The following is a 21,321-nucleotide window of genomic DNA, read 5'->3' as shown; positions in this document are numbered from 1 at the left end:
TTTCCACTGCCATGATCTGTTCCTCTAATTGCCTGCCATCTTCTGCTAATAAGAATCCAGAGTCCCCACACCCTCCCCTTCAGCGCCTTATTTTTCCCATTGGACCTCTCCTTGGTTGCATGTGTTTTTTCGAACCCTGTGTGGCTGTGGGGCTCGAGGTAGCTTTTTGTTTAGCCATACTATCTGATACTATCTGCTGCCTACAATCACCACCACAGCCACTACTACCAACACATCCTGACACTCATTTAGTTCAACTGCAATGCAATTCAAGAAAACCTGATTATCCAAAAAGGAATACCCAGCACAGCCAAACACAATCCAGCACCACCCAGTGCAATGGCTTTTCTCCTTTTCACTTCAGGCCAAGTTATTGGATTATCATAAAAATAATATAAAATGATTAGAGTGTTATTCATAAAGTAATATAAAAATCTAAGAATATGAAAACACCTCAAAACAGACTAAAATGTACCACCATATTCTATGTGCATGCAATCAGGTATCAAGTGTCCAAGTGTCAAGTGTCCAATATCCAATGACCAGTGTCCAAGGTCCAAGCCCAAACGGCAAGCAGCAAAGTGCCCCTGGCCAGAGGAATGTCCGAGCGGCTGATGGGGCTGCCATAGTCCGACTCCCTGCCCTAAGGAGAAACTTCAGTATCAATCGGCTCGTCTGTGAATCATAAATAGGATCTTTGGGGAATTAAATACATTTTCAGTGCAGTGGTGATGTGTCCAGGAATCCTTTCCATGTGCAGCTGTCAATGGCTTCCTTGATACTATATATACATTTATCGTTTAACAAATTAATTTGCAATTTGTTCTAATGAAAATGCTTTGGAGGTTATGTTCTACAACAAATCAGACATGTTCTTCCTTTCGGAGTGGTGCTCCCCCTTCCATTTTCGTAGCTGCTAGTGGGTGTCGTGACAGGAAGTCCACCTGGTTGTGAGCACCAGGTTGATAAAGGTCAAATTTGTATTCCTGTAATTGTACGACCCATTTCTCAATGTGCGCAGGAGGACATAGCGCAGAACTCTTGAGTATGGGACTGCTGGGCTTATGGTCCATCACCACCATGAACAGGGGGCCACAAGATACACATGAGGATCTTTTCAGCCCTGGAACACAGCAAAGTATTATTTTTCCATCTGAAAATATCAAGCTTTTGGCGGTGTTAGCCTCCACTGCTGATATGGCTACAAAGTATTGCCTCTTGTAGCTATAGAGGCCCAAGTTAGATGAGAACATAGTTATGTACCTTGAGTCAGATTGCAAGGGAATCTGGTGTTAACCCACAGTCGGGTCTAGCTTCTTAAAGCATTGCACTCCCTATAGATTGGCAATGAGGTACTTGACACTAGGGGCCTCATTACGACTCAGGCGGTAAGGGTTTTACGGCGGCGTTAACAGCGCCGACCCTTACCGCCTGAGTACGAGGTCCCATAGCGCCATGGCGGACTTAACACCTGCTTTTAGCAGGTGTTAAAATCCATGGCGCTAAGGGACCATGGAGTTAATTACGCCACCGTAATTTACGGTGGCGTAAATAACGCCTTCCCCACTCCCATTATGCCCTATGGGGCAAAAATGGGAATGGGGAAGGGTAAATGGGGATTGGGGACTTACCGCCCCGCCAAGGTCGGAATGGGGCGGTAAGTTCGCCAACCACCATGGCGTAAACGTAGTTTACGCCATGGTGGTAAAGTCACGGCCCAGGCGGTAACTTACCGCCTGGGTCGTAATGAGGTCCTAGGTCTCTGGTGTCCCTCCCTTTTAACAACCTCGTTACGTAGGTGCACTTATTTATTTATTTTAACATCAAAACATTTTAAAACAGATGCAGATCTCTTTAGGTTGCATGGGTTTTTGTATGGCCTCGGATGGTGGACACCAATAGGAGGGTTCCTCAAGCGTGTTCGAAAATATGAGCTGCCTCCAGTTAGCCTAGCTCACGTTCCACCTCGGCACATAGTAAAATTTGATGCGCCTATGTTTGTGGGTAACTGGTTGCGTTGTCTCTTTGATTTGGAGCTGGAATTCTTTCCGACTGATGACTTCAAAAGGTGGTTATATTCTTGTAGAATGTCCTCCAGTTTATCTTCATACACTCCACAAGCAAAACCTATAAATAAGTTCACGGTTTTATACCGCATCAGAGCGGCTTAGTGTTGTAGCTCTTGGTGTTGAGACCCACAAATTTGCAGATGAAATGTCTCTGCCAGTGATAGGTGCTCGTGCAAAACATGCCTCCTCAAGGTAGTGAGGCATCACCACTAACTCCATACATTTGAGTTGCACGTGGATGGCTTTAGGCAGAGTAGCATTGCGACTGCCCCATTATATTAACCAATTATTTTGTGTCAATGATATTTGAAACTTTCATCTCTGATATCTGTGTCCAACACTTCGCTTGATAACATTAACGTTTTGTTAACCTCCCCAAAGCAGGGATATGGCCCTGCTTTCAATATTAAGGAATCACATGGTGGGGCTCTCAAAAAGTATGAACATGCCACATAGTCCAACCACATCTGTAGCCTGTCTGCCCGTACGTGGGAGGCGCGGGTCTTTTATTGAGGGGGTGACATGACATTGTCACTGCATGTATGTATGATTCTGAGGATCATATTGTTGAGGGACGTCGGTTATACGATCAGATTCTCTTGCGGATCAGCTTCTCTTGCATCATGCGTGGGACCTATGGCCATCAAATGGTGGACTCAAGACGCAACAAGCAGAATATTCTTCCAGTCATGAGGCCATCAGTGTCTATGAATTGGCGCTAAGGTTTGTATACGGGACACATGGGTAAATGGATATGAATGTTTTGCTTTCTTAGACAATTTATTTTACTACACTGTTCCACAGTCTAATATTGTGTAAAGGTTTCAGTGCATGCATTACCGGAGCACAGCCAATGCATGCTACTGGACACCCAAGAAGAGAAATGGTATTTTTCTTCCTCAACAGGATGAAAGGAACTTTGCTGCAATCCTATGATTTCATTACCCACTGAATGCTGAACAGTCTTAAAAAAATTATAGTAATTTAGTCTTAACAATTACGTGCCCATAAATGCACAGCATTCATCAAAAGGGCCACTCTTTTTTTTCTTTTTTTAATTCAATAAAATGTGGGATTTAGCATTTCGTTTTCGGCGCCAGTATTAAAAATGGAGTGATTTCTTGTGGTAATGTGACATTCGCAGACAGTTTCCCCAGTGCTCGTTCTCACGAGGAAAATGTATTCGTCCGACCTTTGCTTCACAATATTAAACTGAATAATTGGAAGAATTATTCTATAATTGAAACCCACAGCATGATTATTGGCAGCCAAGCTCCAGAGAGTTCTACCTTTAATCTACACTCCGACAACCCTGTAATGAACAGTACAATTAAACGCGTCACGCAGTAACAATAATAAGAACGGGCTGCTTAAGAAGCCAAGCAGCAGCCCTGTGCCTCCCCCCCCCATCCCGCTCCCCACCATCTTCCATGTACTGCACCCAGAATGCCTATGAGAATGGCTTGAGATAACTAAGTCATGACTAGAATTCTTGTTGTTGAAGGCACATTGAGCAGTGCATGGAAAAATATGATTAACTCACAGCGCCACTGCATTTCATGTGAACATCTGCAGGCAAAAAGGGGCACGCGGAACATGTTAAGCATATTTAATGTGACTGCAGCCAATGTACTAGGATTTAATGAAAAGCACTCCAGGGTCAGGGGAAGAATTGTATTTGTGAAGCTTCCGTTCTGTTTTGTTCTCCTGGTGCATTAAAAAAAAAGGCCTATAAGCAAACGTATGTCATACTTTACGGCTCATATAATGGCATTTAGGTTTCATTTGTTTATGTTAGTGACCCTGGCTTTCATATATATTTTAGTGGTGGCGTTTGATTGTAAAGGTTGGTTAAATAAAGAAAATAATAAGCAGCATTTTCAACATCATGGTAAGTCAGACCAATGGCCATGCCACACCACACGTACAATTCAAAATATGTTGCGCATGAACTGTAAAATATATATGAACACTTAACGTGTTGCTGGACCAATAGGGGAGGCCGCTTTTAGGCACTGGCTCTCTCACAATATATGAACGCACTGCACCATTTGATGTGGATGCAGGTCTGTAAAATATGACAGCACAGGCCCTTAACACACTTGTCCATTTGGGTATTGTCCCCATATATGCCAGTATTGTCGCAGTAAAATAGTTTGAGTCTGTGCCCGAATATATGCCTATACTGTAAAGCACATATATGACTATCGATAACATGACATCAGGGCCTTGTAAAATAACTTTCATGTGGGTGCACAGAATGTATGTCAGCACTTGCACTATAAAGCCCATGAGCCTCATTACAGGGATGGCGGTAAGGGTTTACCGGTACCGGTAAGGGTACCAGTGCCGGTAAACCCTTACCGCCTTACTACGAGGTCCCTTTGCGGGTCCCTACCTTAACGGCTGGTTTTACCAGCTGTTAAGGACGGGACCACAATGGGACCTTGGAGGTAATTACGGTACTGCAATTTGCGGTACCATAATTACCGCCTTCCCCATTCCCATTGAGCCCTATGGGGGTAAACATGGGAATGGGGAAGGGCCATGGTGAATGGGGAATTACCGCCCCCACACACCTTGGGATAGGGCGGTAATTCCGCCATGGATGGCGGTCTCAGTAAAATGCCGGCGGCAACCATGCCGCTAATAGCGCCATGGTTACCGCCTTCCGTGTAATGAGGCCCCATGTATGATGACTGTCCAGAACATCTGCTAGCATGGCCGGGTAAAAAATGATCACGTTGTGCAAGATTTAGACCAGTAGTGCCACAATAATATACCTCTATGCCTGTTAAGGCCAGCATATGCCAACATACTTCTGTAAAACATGTTGATGTGGTTAGTGTTGCCCCTCTCCCCCAAACATTCACACATTCATTGGTTACACACAAAGGCACTACATAGTCAGTCTCACACACAGCAGATACACGTACCATTCCACACAGTTGTCTCGTCCTCACCTTCTGGATTGGGGTACATGCATAAACTCTAAGGCAAAATTCTTGCTTTGTTGCCCCCGGGCCTCCCTGGTCTATGACTCCATATAAATATAGAAACATGATTGAAAATCATACACCTGAACACCTGGGTTGGTATTACAAAAGCTTTACACTGGTGCAAGTGCAATTTGCACCCAGGGAAAAAGCGCCCATGGGCAGAATCATTCTTGCAATACATGTCTTCAGAGGGGCAATGGGCCTCATTACGACCTAGTCGGTAAGTTACCGCCTGGGCCGTGACTTTACCACCATGGCGTAAACTACGTTTACGCCATGGTGGTTGGCGGACTTACCGCCCCATTCCGACCTTGGCGGGGCGGTAAGTCCCCAATCCCCATTTACCCTTCCCCATTCCCATTTTTGCCCCATAGGGCATAATGGGAGTGGGGAAGGCGTTAATTACGCCACCGTAAATTACGGTGGCGTAATTAACTCCATGGTCCCTTAGCGCCATGGATTTTAACACCTGCTAAAAGCAGGTGTTAAAAGCACCATGGCGCTAGGGGACCTTGTAATTGGCGGTAAGGGGTCGGCGCAGCTAACGCTGGCGTAAACCCCTTACCGCCAGGGTCGTAATGAGGCCCAATGTGTGTACTAGTTGGAATACTTTGCCCTGGCCCAAAAAAAGAATTGAAAGAATGTGCTTTTCTTTCACTAGGGCAATCTGCACTTGCACAAAAACAATGTTTTCTTTAATTTTTTACATGGCATTAAAAAGCATATTGTGCTCTTCATATATCGAACACTGACAAAATATCTTTTAAGGAAGATCGTTTCTGTGCTCTATAGGAAGAGAAAGAGGATGTTCATGTGTAAACCTCTAATATTATGACTTTCTCTACATATAATCAGAAATTACGAATAGTGTCTCACATCGGAAGATCCTTCAACACTGTTGATAAGTCTAAAATTAACAAAATAACAGCATGCCTACTAAATGACAGCTATATAATTGCATTCAGCTTACACCTATTCTTCAGTCTTTTCTTCAGAGACACGTGTAGAAATATTAGTTGATATGTCACTCTGTTCACTAAGTGGAAGTCGCTAACCCAATCTTCCCTGGTACACACTCCCACCCCACAACTCTAGGACAAAAGACAAGTTGAATGATCATTAAAACTCAAATGTGTTTAAATAAAGGTGGATCCTTAATGCAGGGGAATTCCCACAATCAGTTAAATAAACTATGATTTGTTTACAAAATTAGAAGTGGCCTCCCTGTTGCAATCTGATTTGGAGGTGGCACACATACATTGGATCACCATAATGTCAAATAAATATATTTCTAACCCTAAATAATATACGGACACCGATAAGCAGCATTTTCAATGCTACAACATTGCCACTTATTGACCAGTGTGTTGAAATACTCAGATGTCACATCATTAACAAATTTAGAACATTTTAATTTCTCCAGTATCAAAAACAATTATTGATATTAGAGACAGGTTGCATACAAAAGTACATTTATATACCCATATTTATATCAATTCAACTCCCTGACTGAATGTGGGGTATTGGGTTGAGAAGCAATGTTGTCAATTTGGAACACACAAACACACAGAATATTGGTTCACCCATATGGTGAAGGAAAAGGGGTTAGGATTTCCTGATACAAGGGTGTGTAACCCTCCGACTTGACTTTGTAAATCAGTTCCCACCAGTAGAGAGCCTTTCCCCTATTGTACAATGTCAAGGGTGTGCACAACATAATTTACAGTAGCATTACTTGCTTTGGAAATGGAATTAGGATGGGTAAATGCACTTACATTTTCCCATTTATTGTTTACTTGTTTATGGCCTTTATCGCTCACAAATGATCAAACAATTTTCTTTTTGGACTATGCAGCATGGGCACCGATTCAGAGTTTAAATGTTTTTTACACAGCACTCACAGCACAGAAAATGCATTTGTGTTCATATTTAAATGTGATTACCCTCAACCTTAATACAATGAAAGTAGGATATAACTCATACTAGCAAAATACAAGGCCCTATGCTCATTCTGATTTATCAATTCATCAGCCCCCACAGTGTGCCCAGGTGGAAATCAACCCCCCAATCCCTCCCTCTCCAGGGACTTGGCAGGGCAATGATTATAGTGGATTTTTCTTATTGTCCTTGGGCAATCTTTATGCTCACTATGAAATAATCTTTAAGGCCTGGAGTCAGAATGAGCCCTCATGAGCTTTCAAAGAACTTTGAGTCAGCCTCTCCTCACTGTTGAAAAGAAAGTCTGCTCCAGGTAATGTTCACTTCACGGGTATGGCCCAATTCTCTAGTTAAGGTCCAAGTTCAGCATTCATCCATTAGGAACAGGTGGAATACCTTCTGTGCAGTGTTTAATTACCAAATCAACTTCCCCTATTCCCTGTGTATTTCCCTATTCATAATCACTCATATTCCCATGCTTTGTCATTGATTATGTCACACTTTTTGATTGATACAATCTTTTTATTGGCTTTCTCAATAGTAAAATACTTCTATAGAATACACACAAACACAATCTTCATTTACTGATTAGGAAGGGGGTGTTAAGCGACTTCAATTCAGCAATCCCGCTAAGTCAGTGCCTCGTCTGGGACGCCCAAGGGAAGCCCTTATTTATATATTTTTATGACAAGTTATACTCTGGATGATAAACCCTTATATAACGGCCCTCTGTTAGAATCCCCCTGACCCCACTGAGCCAAGAAGTAGGTTTGTTTTGCAAATTAAAAAGGTTTATTTGAAATATTAAACAATAGATATATATCACACTTTTATAATAAATTAATATTTGATATCACACTTAGACATATGACAGTGAGTGATCAACAATGGATGATGTTAAACTAGCACGCTGGTTTAATTACTTAGGAGTAGTATAGAGGATAAGGTAGCTGAGAATGCTTTATATGGTACAAGGAAATGCAAGGTGGAAAAGAAGCAACACAGGAATAAACTTGATATGATTTCAGCAAAACATAATATAATCACTTTTCCCCTTTTGGCAATTCACCCCCCCCCCTCCATGCAATGTAAGGCGGTGGAAGTAACACACACAGTATTCAGGAATACAATCACAGTACAATACGAATTCAGTTCCCCCTAGCAAGCTTAGAGAAACAGGGATGATTTTAAACACAGGCAAAGTACTTTAAAGGTGGTATGCAAAGAAGGGAAAAATATGCTAAAAATGATTTTAATTCCCTATAAGAGATTCAGGGTGGGTGATAGCTATTTCAAATTTGTTCAGTATCACTTTAGCAATGCTCTATGGATGATTGTCAGGTTGCAAACGAATTTCAGCAAAGGAAAGCAAGAAGCTGCTATTTTGACACGTGAAGAAATTTGAGCCAAATCGCAAATCGCTGCACTTTTTCCGAGTGCGTCGAGCGCGATTAAGGAAAAAGTATAATGAATAGAAAGTTGGTTCTGGGTTCGTTGGAAAGCCCAGAATCTTAGCTTTAAAATGAAAGTTAAATCTTGCTCCTAACGGTTCAAGGGATACGGACGATTTCGTGAAGGTAGATTCTCAAAATAAAAGCAAAGCTCAGAATGACAGATGACAGTTTTACAGCTTTGAATCAACAGGAGGGACACGATTTCTATGATGCAGTTCTCAGTAGGTTAAAATAGTTTGAATTAGATTATTTTAAACTAAGAGATTGGTTTTGCACAGTTCTGGCTGAGTACTCACACTATATTTTGGACAGGAATGCGACTTCGTCACGGATCGGGTCAGTATTGGCTGCGGTTCTCTCGCCACTGGGTACTGGTTCTGCGCACATCGATCTGGGTCAGCTCTCAGCACTGCACTGCGATCTGGTCTCTCTGGATCTCTGGTCTCTCTGGATACAGCACAGCTTTCTGGGTCTGCTACCGGTTCTGGCAAAAGTTCTTGGCAAAGAATTCAAACAGCTCGCCCGGCTGTTGAATAGTTTGCAAATGATTTTGAGGCCTGCTGAAAAAGGATTCAGCTTGTGGATTCAGTCCTCTCTGCTACAAGTTCTGGAGACTGGATTCAAAGTTCTGGTCTCTGGAGATTGATGGATTAGAAGTCTGGAGTCTCCCGGCAAGGCGTCCCGCAAGAAAGTGGAAAATGAATCTACTGTCTGGCTTCCAGTGGCTTTTTTATGTCTTTTGAAAATGGGTGTGGATGCTAACTTTCTTTGCCCAACCCACTCACGATTTGATAGGTCAAGGATTTCTCTTTGACCTGATTTGAGAAGGGAACAGTGAGTCAGAGTGATGAGGTAGGTTTATTGGTCAGAGGGTCCTCCCCTTGTCAAATTGCACACAAATATATATTTGATCCAAATACACATTTATCTATGTACCATTTTTCTAATATTATATGTCCAGTTAACATATTTTCTGTAGCACCAGACCATCCGATCCCTGTCTTTGTAAGATGTTGTGTCCACTTTTGACAGAATTCTGCCCTTTTCATCCAGATAACGACCTCTAAACTTTTCCAGATTTTACACAAATGTGCACAAGGGATATGGGTTTCAGATGATAAAGTGTCAGATTTTTAACATGCATACATTTGGAGTAACAACCTTATTTTCCGCTACTACTCCCCAGAACATACCACAGAGTCCTGACACCTCTTAAAATGTGCACAGAAAAATCACTAGAATGATGATATTATTCATATAATTTTTACAAGTCCGCACTATGAATTATCCATCTTTTTAAAATTATGCTCTGGCCCAAAAGGGGTGTGATTTTCCAAAGCACATGGTGGAATTTCTGGTTTATCCACTTCCCCCAAGCTCAGCTTGCTCACAGAGGCACATCTCCTCCCACTTCTCTCAAGAGGAAGACATTTTACGACCCCCCCCAATATAACATTTGCCTGAGCCCAAGACAGTGCTTTGTTCAGTTTCCCACAGTCCCCAGGTGCTCCTACCCTAATCCAATCAGAGAGGTGTCATCTCTTTTTGGCGAGGGCAGGAGAATGCCAGGCCTGGGAAGAGTAGCTGAGCAAGTTTCAACTCCTGTCGGGGGTAGTTGCCAGGCAGAATTCAATCTCTTCAAGCCAGGCTTCAGCTAAATATCACTTTGGTTCCCAGTTTTCTACATTCAAACCAAACTTGCAATGTTTACACATGCAGCTAGAACACTGATTCTAAGTTCAAAACTATGACATTTAAACAATTTCAACCTATGTGACACTCAAAAGTAGGTCACTCATTTATTCTAAACATTTCGATTTTAGTGGCTTTAAACCCAAATTCACTTAAGCTGCTGACATCCACAGCTCAGCCAGTTTCATTATGAACATTATTTTGGGCTCTTTCTCTTTCCAGATGTTGTATGCACACAAATCTACCTTCTGCCAAATGTCTGCTGGTGTTCATTGAGATTTTTCAATATCTTGCAATGTTTAAAATAGTCATTTTTAGCTTGCATTTCAGAGAAACAATGGTGATTTCAAAGCGCTTTTTGAGCCACCGGCACTGCTGTTTTTCCTTTGGCACACATTTCACTCATGGCACTCCTGGCCCCTCATGCTCGCACTGGTGGGTGGCAGGTCAGGGGAACAATTTTGATGTGCGCCAAAACTGCGCGGTTTTCCTGGATTCGGGCGCAATGTGGGCTTTTCCGCCATCTTGGATTTCCTAAGCCCACAGCACCAAATGTTGCAGCATAACAGTCCAAACGTGGGTCAGGACACCCAACAGGGGTTTGCTGGGGGAGATAACTGCTCTTAATACTTTGGAAGGCACAATCATTTATATTCCATATTATATCGCAGCAACATGCCATCTTGATGAAATATGGATTTCAGGGATCCCCCAGCATAGACAAATGTCTATATATGTGGCACAAATGTGTTGCATAGTTTTTATAAAGTTATTCATATTAATAATTTTAACAATTATTTAAAAAAAAACAGGCAATTCGAATTTGGTTTCACATGGTAGATGAATGCACTATATTGTAATGCATTTTTCCATTTGTTTTCCAATGATTTGTTTGTCAATTTATAAGCAACATTTATTTTCAAAATGCATGCATTGTACTGATTTGCATACCCCAATATATGTCTGGGCATTTTTTTAAGTTTCAGCTTTGAATTGTGTTTCTTAGGATTGAAAAGCATTATGCTAGCAGGACTCTCACCCAAAAATGAAACTAGATCTGTTGACACAAGGCCTCAGTGTTTGAATTTGCATTAAGCTGACAATCTGGTCATATTTTATGAGGGACCCATGTTCAAAGGTTACACTTTAAGAGCAAAGCTTCGTAGGAGAACAGGGTGGACTGTGATAAGAGCAATTCTAATTCTCATCAGCCAGAACACCATATTTCAGCCTCTACTGGCATTTTAACTTGTATTGATTAGAAATAGATTCTCCTGAAATTAGCTCACAAAGGTGGAGGCTGCCCAATAATTTAGAAAGTCTGCTCCACACAGCCATTTCTTCGGTGAGCCTAATGGGTTCTCATGGTTACAGAAAATACATGTTTCCACTCCAGACCAGATAGACTAAGGCACGTGTCCTGGTGCAGAAACCTCCCCAACATTGGAACATGCAGGACTAACAGAAGAAAACAGTATGAGATAGTTCCCTGGATATCTGTCCATCATTGCACCTGTCAGCTCAAAACATTATATGATTCGATATGCATGAATGGCCGATGTATTTCTATTGTAAGCCATTCTTATCAAACACTCAACATGTTTTAAATAAGAATCACTTTGAAATTTAAACCATGCCAAAAGAAAGACAGATTGAACATTGATGTTTAATTTCAGCTTCAATGTGAACAAAAATCAACATTTTAATTTATAACATTACAGATGAATACTTATGCTGGTGCCGTCTTCAATACCAATGTTATTTCTTCAATACTAATGTTTTCCTGGTCTGGAACTTGCACTTGGTTCCTTTAGCTTTCAGTGCATTGTTCCACTGTGGCAAGGCGCCATTTTAAATGACTGGAGACAGTTTTACTTAATTAATGTTACAAACAAATATGGCTGTAGTTTTAGTATTTAGCTCCAAAGACTCTTGGTGTGTGGAGAACTCTGCCATTTATTGGGTGCTGTCACTCATGGAAGTAACTACCTTCACAGGTACACCCTTTTCATGATAAATTACATAACACACAAATCTCCATTTGTCTTCATTTTACTGAATAAGGAAGCCTAAAATAAAGGGGATTACTGGGTTACACAGAAATCAAAACAGTGAGACGACACTGGGTTTCCCCCACCCAATGTGTCCCCTAACCAATGTGTGCCTCACTTTGTGCTCCATCACCTTGAAGTGTCTCTTGTGCTAGATGGAATTACCAATAAAGAGCTCAGACCAAATAACTGTGCAGACTCAATGAATATGGCAAATTACAACTTTATTCTCAGTTTTATAAAGCCATGTCAACTGGGGTCTTATAACCCAATATGCGTCATCTATGATGTCATCCCACTTAGCAGACCATAAAACCTATTAGCGGAAGGGATTGGTTAGGGGAACATATCCACTAATAGAATATATATTGGTTAATATTTAATTGGCTGTCTCTTATCTGTAAAACAACCCGCAAACTATCTCTAAATATGTATGATACTGGTTATAGCGAACAAAATCACAGCAGATTGGTCTATGCAACATTGTAAAGGAGATTGTCCCATAGACCCACTGATCGGTTGGCGTTCTTACCCACCCTTGGACTTTCAGCTCTGCTAGCAACATGTAAGGAAACTGAAACAGAGGTGCTTGGATCACATGAGATTACTCTCTACTTTCCCAATTAATCCATCACCTCTCAACAGACCAGCTATGTGTCAAAGTTCCCCATCTGTAATTGACCTTGTAGCCTGTCCTCTGTTCTAGGACATCCAAAGGAGTGAAAGCATATCACTATCTTCATCCAAGGCTTAATGAATAGCTGTTGTTTTCAACTTCTGAGTCACATGTGAAGAGACCACAAATGTGTCAATTTCAGACTCTTATTTACTGCTATTTGATTTAATTATACTGGGTATCATCTTGGCCTCTAGAGGCTTGCTCACTCTACCTTGTATAAACATTATATATGTGTAATTGTCCAATATTTGGCTCTTCTTCTTTATCTAATAGAAATATTCTCATCCATGGCTTATCCATCTACCTCCCTACGTACTTTACAGTTATTCCTTAAAAATAGCATCATTGACCTCAAGCCAACATTGGCTCCTCTTTGCTTTGCACAAAAAGCTGTTCTTCCAGCAACTCCTGACTCAGCAACCCTGATCGGCCTCTGAGGTAGTTGAATTGAATATTTACACAAGCTGGCATCCATTTTTCAACAATGGCCATCTTTGATGTTCCTCTATAGCAAGCCTCTATGGCTATGTTCTACCTTGTGTTACTGTGTATATACACGTATTGGTCAGCAGGTTGTTTTGTCTTCTTTTGCATTCATGATTACTTTATTGCTTCGTACATGTTTATCTTATCACTTCAGTTACATCATCACTCTTAAGTATTTTCGTATTGTTTCAATGGCTTCATATATCTGATCCATGACATCACTCTGCTCTCGTCAGATTTCACTCAGCGCTCCATGATGTCCAATGGTGCGTGCTGACATTCTTCCATATGGTATCTTTCCACACTTTCAGTGTGAGTGTGCATTTAATACAGTTCTGAGTGCATATCATCTCTTAGGCACTCAATGAGATATAGGCATGACACATGGAGTCTCACACAGGGCCCTTCTCCTGCTGTTCTAGTATGACGGTGGTGAGGGGGCAGGAGTTAGGGAAAATGCATCCACCTGCTCCTCTACATTTTCATATGAGCAAGATTGGCAACGCAAAGCCAGAGGGGCAGGAGATCAAGCAAACTGTATCAGAAGGTTCCACATTGCATCCTGGGAAAAATAGTGAGGTACACACATTATAGAGTCAAGATGGTAGGTGCATCATTTTAAACATATCCTAAAAATAGGAGGAAATGAATTGCTTTTTGCTATTTTAAGTCATTTTCACCTAAAACAGCCAAGCAAATATGCAAGCATATGAAACAAATAAGAATGAATGTTGAAAATGTTTTGATAATGAAAATAATGGCTGAACTATTTCAAACTGTTCCGATTGACATATTTCTAAGCCAACAGTTTCTGAAAGTGGTTGAAAGGAACATTTTAGCCGATCATTATAAGCTATCATAGACATGGAAGCGTAATTCAAGCAGCACATACACAACAGTGCACAATATAGAAATAGGTTTAGGAAATTGTGAAGATGCCTTAAATCAAAATGTACATGGTAAAACTTAAGAGCTATGCTATTAGTAGGAGGCTTTGAATAATGATTGATTGATATGCATTCAGCTTAGTGTGCTGCATAGTTTTATAGTGCAGTCTCAAATTGACCATAAACAGAGCTTTGAGTGGGCCACAAACAACCTGTCCTCAGACGCGGCAATCTCCAAAACCTGCCCTTGATGGGCCGTTCAGTCTCCTCACTGGCTTCCCCGACCACATTTCTCAAATTAGAATATCAAAAGATGACAAGTGACAATAGTGCTCTTCCACCAGTAGATGTCACTATCAGCCATGTTTAGAACCACATTATCAGTGAATTTGGAATTAGATTTGGTTGCTAATACTCCAGGGAATGGAAATAAAATATAGAGAATGTGTTTTAATAATTCAGTTATATTAATATTCAAGTAGCATGCATGTGCTTAAAACAAATTGAGGGACTGGAATGTTATTGGTTTGATGACAATGTATGATTTATTCTAGTTCATTTTTGACTGCACCTGATTTACCCACATTATGAAAATAATTGGGTAATTCTTTTTATTCATTAGGCGAAATATGTGGCCCACATCTATTACTTTTCCTCATCTAAATAGAATTTAGATCCTCCCAATTTCTTATCCCACTTAAAGACCTGTCCCGATTATCTTGAATACTTGATCTTATTGGAATACATGCTCTAACTATGGGCAGTTAAAAAGTAGACTTGCCCGTCATGAACCTGGAAAAACCTCATCAGCTATTACTGGTGGTTGTCAGAATTACGTTCAGACCACAGCAACTTCAGATTTTTAGTGAGAACTCCAACACTTCGGAACAATCCATCCCTTTCTCTGTCAGGTTTTCATTGAAAATAAATACAATAGTTTTAGTTTATTGATAAACATTTTCATTTCCACTTTTTTGTTAAACAAAACCTTTTTCACACTTTACCTAACGATGCATTACAAAGTACATATTTTAAACATATCATTTCAATGGTGTTTTAGACAATTTCTCATCATCATACTTGAATGCAGCCTTTTCTTTACTAATTTTCTCGCCATACACATACATACTAAGGGCCCAATTCATGGAATATTTGCAGGTTCAAATTGAATTTGCACTGCTTAAAAGTGATTTTGCACTGCCGACAAAAACCCTGTTTCATGGAAACCGCACAAAGTGTATTTTTGCCATGCAAAGTCCGGGCAAAGTCATTTTGAACTGCAGAGTGCTGAAGGTAAGGGTGTTGATGGAACGGGCCAGATGCAGATTACAGACCTAGAATTATTTGTTTGATACCAATGATATGCAGCCCTGTATGGGAGACCATGCAGCATAGAAGGGTTGGGTCATGACCATATTTGGATGCAAGAAGGTTGTAAGCTAAACTAGAATAGGTTGTCACTCATATTGGGAGTATTTTTGCAGAGAAAAAAAACAGCAAATGTGTCGAGCATAGCCATGGAAGTTTATGGTGGATGCAGGGTGGAGTAGCTCTACTGTACAGAGAGGAACAGTTGTAAGGTGGTGTGCAAATTATTACAGATTTGCGACTGGGAGAGCAGGTGATGACAAAAGTAAATAGTCAGGCACAAGAAGGGATGGGTCTGGAATCTTATTGGATCTGAAACAAGAAATGCCAGCTGGACAAACCACCGAGAACCATAGTGTATTCTAGTAAGGTCAGAGGAGGTCAAATGTGTATCCAAACGAATATCCAGAGAACAACTGATAACCAGTTTTTCAATGTAGAGATTATATCTACCATTCCATTAGGTCAGATTGTAGCACCTGTGAGGACTAATCTCTTCAATAACATGCCCAGCGCATTGCAGGGCATTGCCTTCATCAGTGGCGAAAGTATTCTAAACAAGAACACAAATAAATAAGGTCATCAGTACTAGCCGAAGTGTAGTTTAAATACTCTCACTGACGGAGTAGAGTGGTAAAGTCCAACTTACTTTAGAAGCACAAAAGCCCAAGCGCACATGGTGCAGCCAGGCACAGCCTCCGGCCACAGCAGGAGCAAGAATGAGGTCAGTACGGAAGAGGACTGTAATCTGTAATATACACTATTTTCTAAACAAAAACACAAACAAAAAAGTGAAATATCTTTCACTATGGGAGCAGCATAATATAGTTCAACTTACTTCAGAAAAGCAAAATTCCAAGCAAATAGAGCAGCCATACAAAGCCTCAATCCGCAGCAGGGGCAGGAATTGTGTAGCCTCCATTTTACTGCCATGAAGATGCGATATTATTGCAGGTAGTATTAACAACGCATTATGTCCAGAGAACTCTTAAAGTGGGGACTGACACAGCTGTTACCACTTTGGTAATCTGGCAGTAATTTCACCAGACTAAGTGGCAGTAACAGTCATCGGGTTTGACAGCATTTTGACTGCAAATACCACCATACTGAGAATGAGCTCCAACGAAATAGTCCCCATTTTGTTTTCATTCTATTAAAATAAATGAAGCCAAAAGTAAGCTAACAAACAAAAGAAGAAACAGATTTAACTGAAAATATAAAGTACAGTTTTTCCAACTAAATAGGGATATTGGCAAAGGACAGCTTTAGATAAAACAAAGAAGGCCTAGTGGTCTGCCTTTCAACAGAATGGTGGCAGCCAGGAAATCAAAGCTCACTTGTATCATTTGCTTAGCCACCAGAATCAAAGAATTCCGTATTGCCATAGAGTTTTCTTTGAGCTGGGCAATCCATAAAATACTCATATTTATGAGCAGCTCAAATTATGTTTCAAAGGTTTTAATTGCATGCTTTACATGTGTTGAAACTCAGCCAAAATGGGGTAGTGTGGTATTGTACACAGGGTACCACAGGAGGGCATGATCCACTTATCCAAAGTACATTAAGTCCAGTACTTGTTGTTAGTGACCCTGGTAAAGATATGTATTAGGCAGTATTCTGATATCAGTCTCACCACTATAACCATACCCCAACAGGTTTACCACAAATCCCACAAATTAATCGATGTAATCACCAAATATATCTTACAGACCTTGAACAGCCAGTCTCCATAAAATGCTTTCACAGGAATCACATTGTTGATGGGTGCACACTCCCGACACTAATGTATGCAAGCGGGCTGGACTGCACATCTCTGTGCCACTGTTCAGCATCTCCAGAAATGATGCACACCACCTTTGAAAATAAGATGGCCTGATCATTTCAGTAATGAACCCAAATGAAATAAGCACTGCCTCTGCTCTTTTCGAATTGACACACATTTTTGAGAATCTAGATGTAAGTATCCACCCAATATTATGACTTTCTGCAATGATTGCAAAAGATAGCGTTCCCCTCCTCTCCTCTTGGATGATTTGGGTTAGTCTAATTTGCGTTTGTCTCACTTCAACAGTGTCACTGGTTGACATTGTTTACTGTGAATTTGAAATTGCATCATTCTTTCTATGGGGAAGAGGCACAGCTAATCTCCATCCTATCCCAATATGTATTTGTATATCTGCTTTCACAAGTCACAATTTATCAATCCATTCCGGAACTGTAGATCTGTTGACACCAGTCGAAAAATCCTGTGTTAGGCTGCACCTTTGTAAATGCAAGGGATTCACAAGGTTTTGGTTTACAAAATGCTCCACTCTCTGTGTACCCAGATGCTATGTGTTCTATTCTGTAAACACAGCACAGAAAAATGATGTGTTCTCATGTAAATTAAATCTCACTTGGCTTTGAATACAGCGAGAAGGCAAGGTGCATTTCCACTGAAATTCTAAAGCATTCTATTTGGAATGACCCTCCATAGTACCACCCTCCCACACTTCCACCCACCCCAGGGAATTAGCAGGGACATGATTCTACTGGACCCCCATCTGATTGGATTTGGGAATTTTTATTCTCCATTTTGAATAATTCTTTGTGTTATTCTCCAGCTAGCTAGACTGCGTCTGATATCGGGTTCCAATGTTAGAAATTCAAATCTGCATCATGTAAAATCTGATTCATGCTTCTCATAATTTAGGTGAATGTTTATGAAGTATTTTTCAAATGTAAAACTTGATGCAGACCTCAGGCATTAAAGATTGGGCAGAAATAAATTATAGGAATGGACCGTCGTTGCAAAGAATACTCTGCCCAAGGCCTTTTCAACAAATTATAACATTACATGAAACACGGATGAAAGTGAAGCATGATGGCTTTTATAAATGTGGCACCTGTGCAATATGCATTTATCCCTTTAGTACAAGAAATGGATATCCTTAACAGGATATCAACATTTCATCAAGGATTTAAGTAATCACAAATATCCCAAATCATGTATATGTGACTCTGTACTTATAATCACATCTAAAAAAAGAACATATTAAAACTTCGAATGGGACAGCCTTGGTAACTCAAACATGTACTGAGAAATTTAAATAAATTAGTTTCTTTGGCATAGCTAAAAAAAAGATGTACAAGGAGGTAGGAATATTGAAAAAGGAGTGGGAAAAATAGAAAGTCTATTGATTTATGATTTTAGATGTACCAAATCTGAATTGACTAAGGACAGTGAGATGAAAAGTTGAATATAATCCCTGAAATAGAAGTGAAATATTATAGAATAAATTGTTTTTCAAGCCTTCTGTTTAGGAATCAATTTGTTTTTTTTAAATACACACTTGAAAGGACTCAAAAGCTATTGCAACTATAATTGGCAGTACTAGTAATATGCAGATCCTGATATCCATCTTCGATACTAAATTAACAATGGCTGATTTATCATCCAACCCACTATTTAGTTTTCCTTTATTGGACTTGCCAATTTTCCTTTTTAATACTGAAAAATGCAATACGTGGCGTAAATTAAAGGTTCCTAGTATTTGAATTAATATATAAAAGTGAGACTTCTCACCTCACGTTTTACGTGCCTATACCACTAATCATGATTCATCATTAGATTTGTTCCATGGATACTTACAGTGCTCATTATTAGATGTGAGAAAGGACTAATATCAATAGCTTGAATTTCCTAATCATGGCATCTAGCTGCACACAGTTGATATTATTTTCATTGGAATTTCAGCTATTATATTGGCTCATCTAAAAACCCAACATTCAAGGGAAATCTCTCATGACAAAGAGCAAGAAATTAGGTCAGGCATTTGTGAGCTATTGCTTTTTCAGACATGTGTTGCTCATTTTTATTAAAGAAATGGTCAGACCACTTACTGTTTCACTATAAATATTCTGAGCTCTCATCCGCATGTCATACTGTTTCAGTGTATTCCTGTTTTATATATACCATTACTTCCTTTTGCATGCCCTGAACACAATGACCCAGCCTAGGTTGGCATGACCATCTTATTATAATGGACAGAACTGCAGACACAATCACTTGTAGCCAAATATCTAATTTCTCAAAGAAATATTCAAAATCAGTAATGTCAGTATTTTTAGTAATATTTAATTGCAGAAGGTTTACACATTATTGTGATAACCATCATGCGGCTTATAACTGTGCACATGACAAAACATGGTATAATACGTTCTAGACTATTTCATGGTCCAATATGGGTGAAGTCAGGCACTTTTGGCTGTGTCCCATTCAAATGATGTGAAATCCTGTTGGGTCTTTAATTGTTTTTTTGTTTCTGAGTGATCTATTGAATACAATTATGTTTGTGAGCCTGAGAATGAGTCCGAGGTGGCTCACCCCCATATGAGAATGAGCAAATGTGAGGTCTCTGCAAATCTGCAGCACAAGAAACCGCTTATTGTTATTTCACGTAGGTCGACAACAGAATGGTGGGATGTATTTCACAGTTTTATTAGTTTTGTGGGCATTTCTTCATAGTTTGCTCACAGAGGTATTTGTAGGGTATTGTTGAAAGTCACCAGCATAGCAAGTAGGTGTATGTTTGACGGTCAAGCATGATTAATAAACATGACCTGGCCATAAGGTAGTATTTTGATTGCTCATTGGGAAATGAGTCATTTCATGGAGTCATGTCAGGAGCATGCTTGTAGACAGTGTTTGGCAAGGATAATAGAATATTTATTTTTAAATACAATCTTGAAAACAAACTGAAAGGAAAGTTCAACAGTTAAGGATGCCCCAATGGAATGACAACCCTAGCATCACAGAGGATTCTGTGAGAGGAAAACCAAAGACAAACAGAATCTGCATCAAATTTAAAGTAGAGAGGCACCAGAATAATACATTTCTTTATTTGTTCGTTAATTAGTTCGTTCGTTCGTTCGTTCGTTCGTTCGTTCGTTCGTTTCTTGCTTCCATGAGAGACAACACCTAACAAATGGCAGAGGGTTTTTCCAGAAATCATAGAGTACATTTGGCTGAAAACATGTAAAGTTTTGCCTATATATATAGTTTTATGTAATGTGTATAGATCGAAGGAGCAGTCATGAGCAACCACAGAAGGGCAGAAACTAAGAGTGGGTAACCAAAGGTTAGGCATACTGTTATTACATGTATTAATCTGAAGAGGGATGACTTTACGTTTTTTGACTTTGCCACAAAAATCTGTTTTAGAAGCATTGAATTTCAAGTGATTCTAGTTCATCCACAGTCTTAGCTTCTCCAATCAGCAGCTGAAACTGCCAAGAACAGCTAGTGGGTTGTTATCCAGTATGAGGAGAATGCAGAGGTTGAGGCCATGGTAGCAGACCAAATCAGCCAAAGGCTTAAAGTAAAGATTACAAATCAAACAACTGACAGAGCACCCCTGAAGGACCCCACAATTGATGGCCACTGTGTCCACCACAAAAAGGGAATAGACACAATTTGAGACGGGTCTGATATTAAGGATTGAAGTCCTGCTAATGCTTAGTTGTTGGTGCCAAGTCTGAATAAGTGGTTTAAAAGTGTGGGACGGTCATCAGTGTCAAAGGCCACAAACAGAAGTAAGAACATGAAGGCTTTAACACTGCTGCCATCCACAGACATTCACACACCACCACCACTGATTTGGTGTGTCTGCCTGGTTCGAAGCCAACCAGAAAATGATCCATGAGAGACAGATTCGAC

This window comes from Ambystoma mexicanum, chromosome 12 (genome assembly GCF_040938575.1).
Source record: "Ambystoma mexicanum isolate Mex_15411 chromosome 12, UKY_AmexF1_1, whole genome shotgun sequence".
Lineage (NCBI taxonomy): Eukaryota > Metazoa > Chordata > Amphibia > Caudata > Ambystomatidae > Ambystoma > Ambystoma mexicanum.
Note: the sequence above shows the minus strand (reverse complement) of the source record.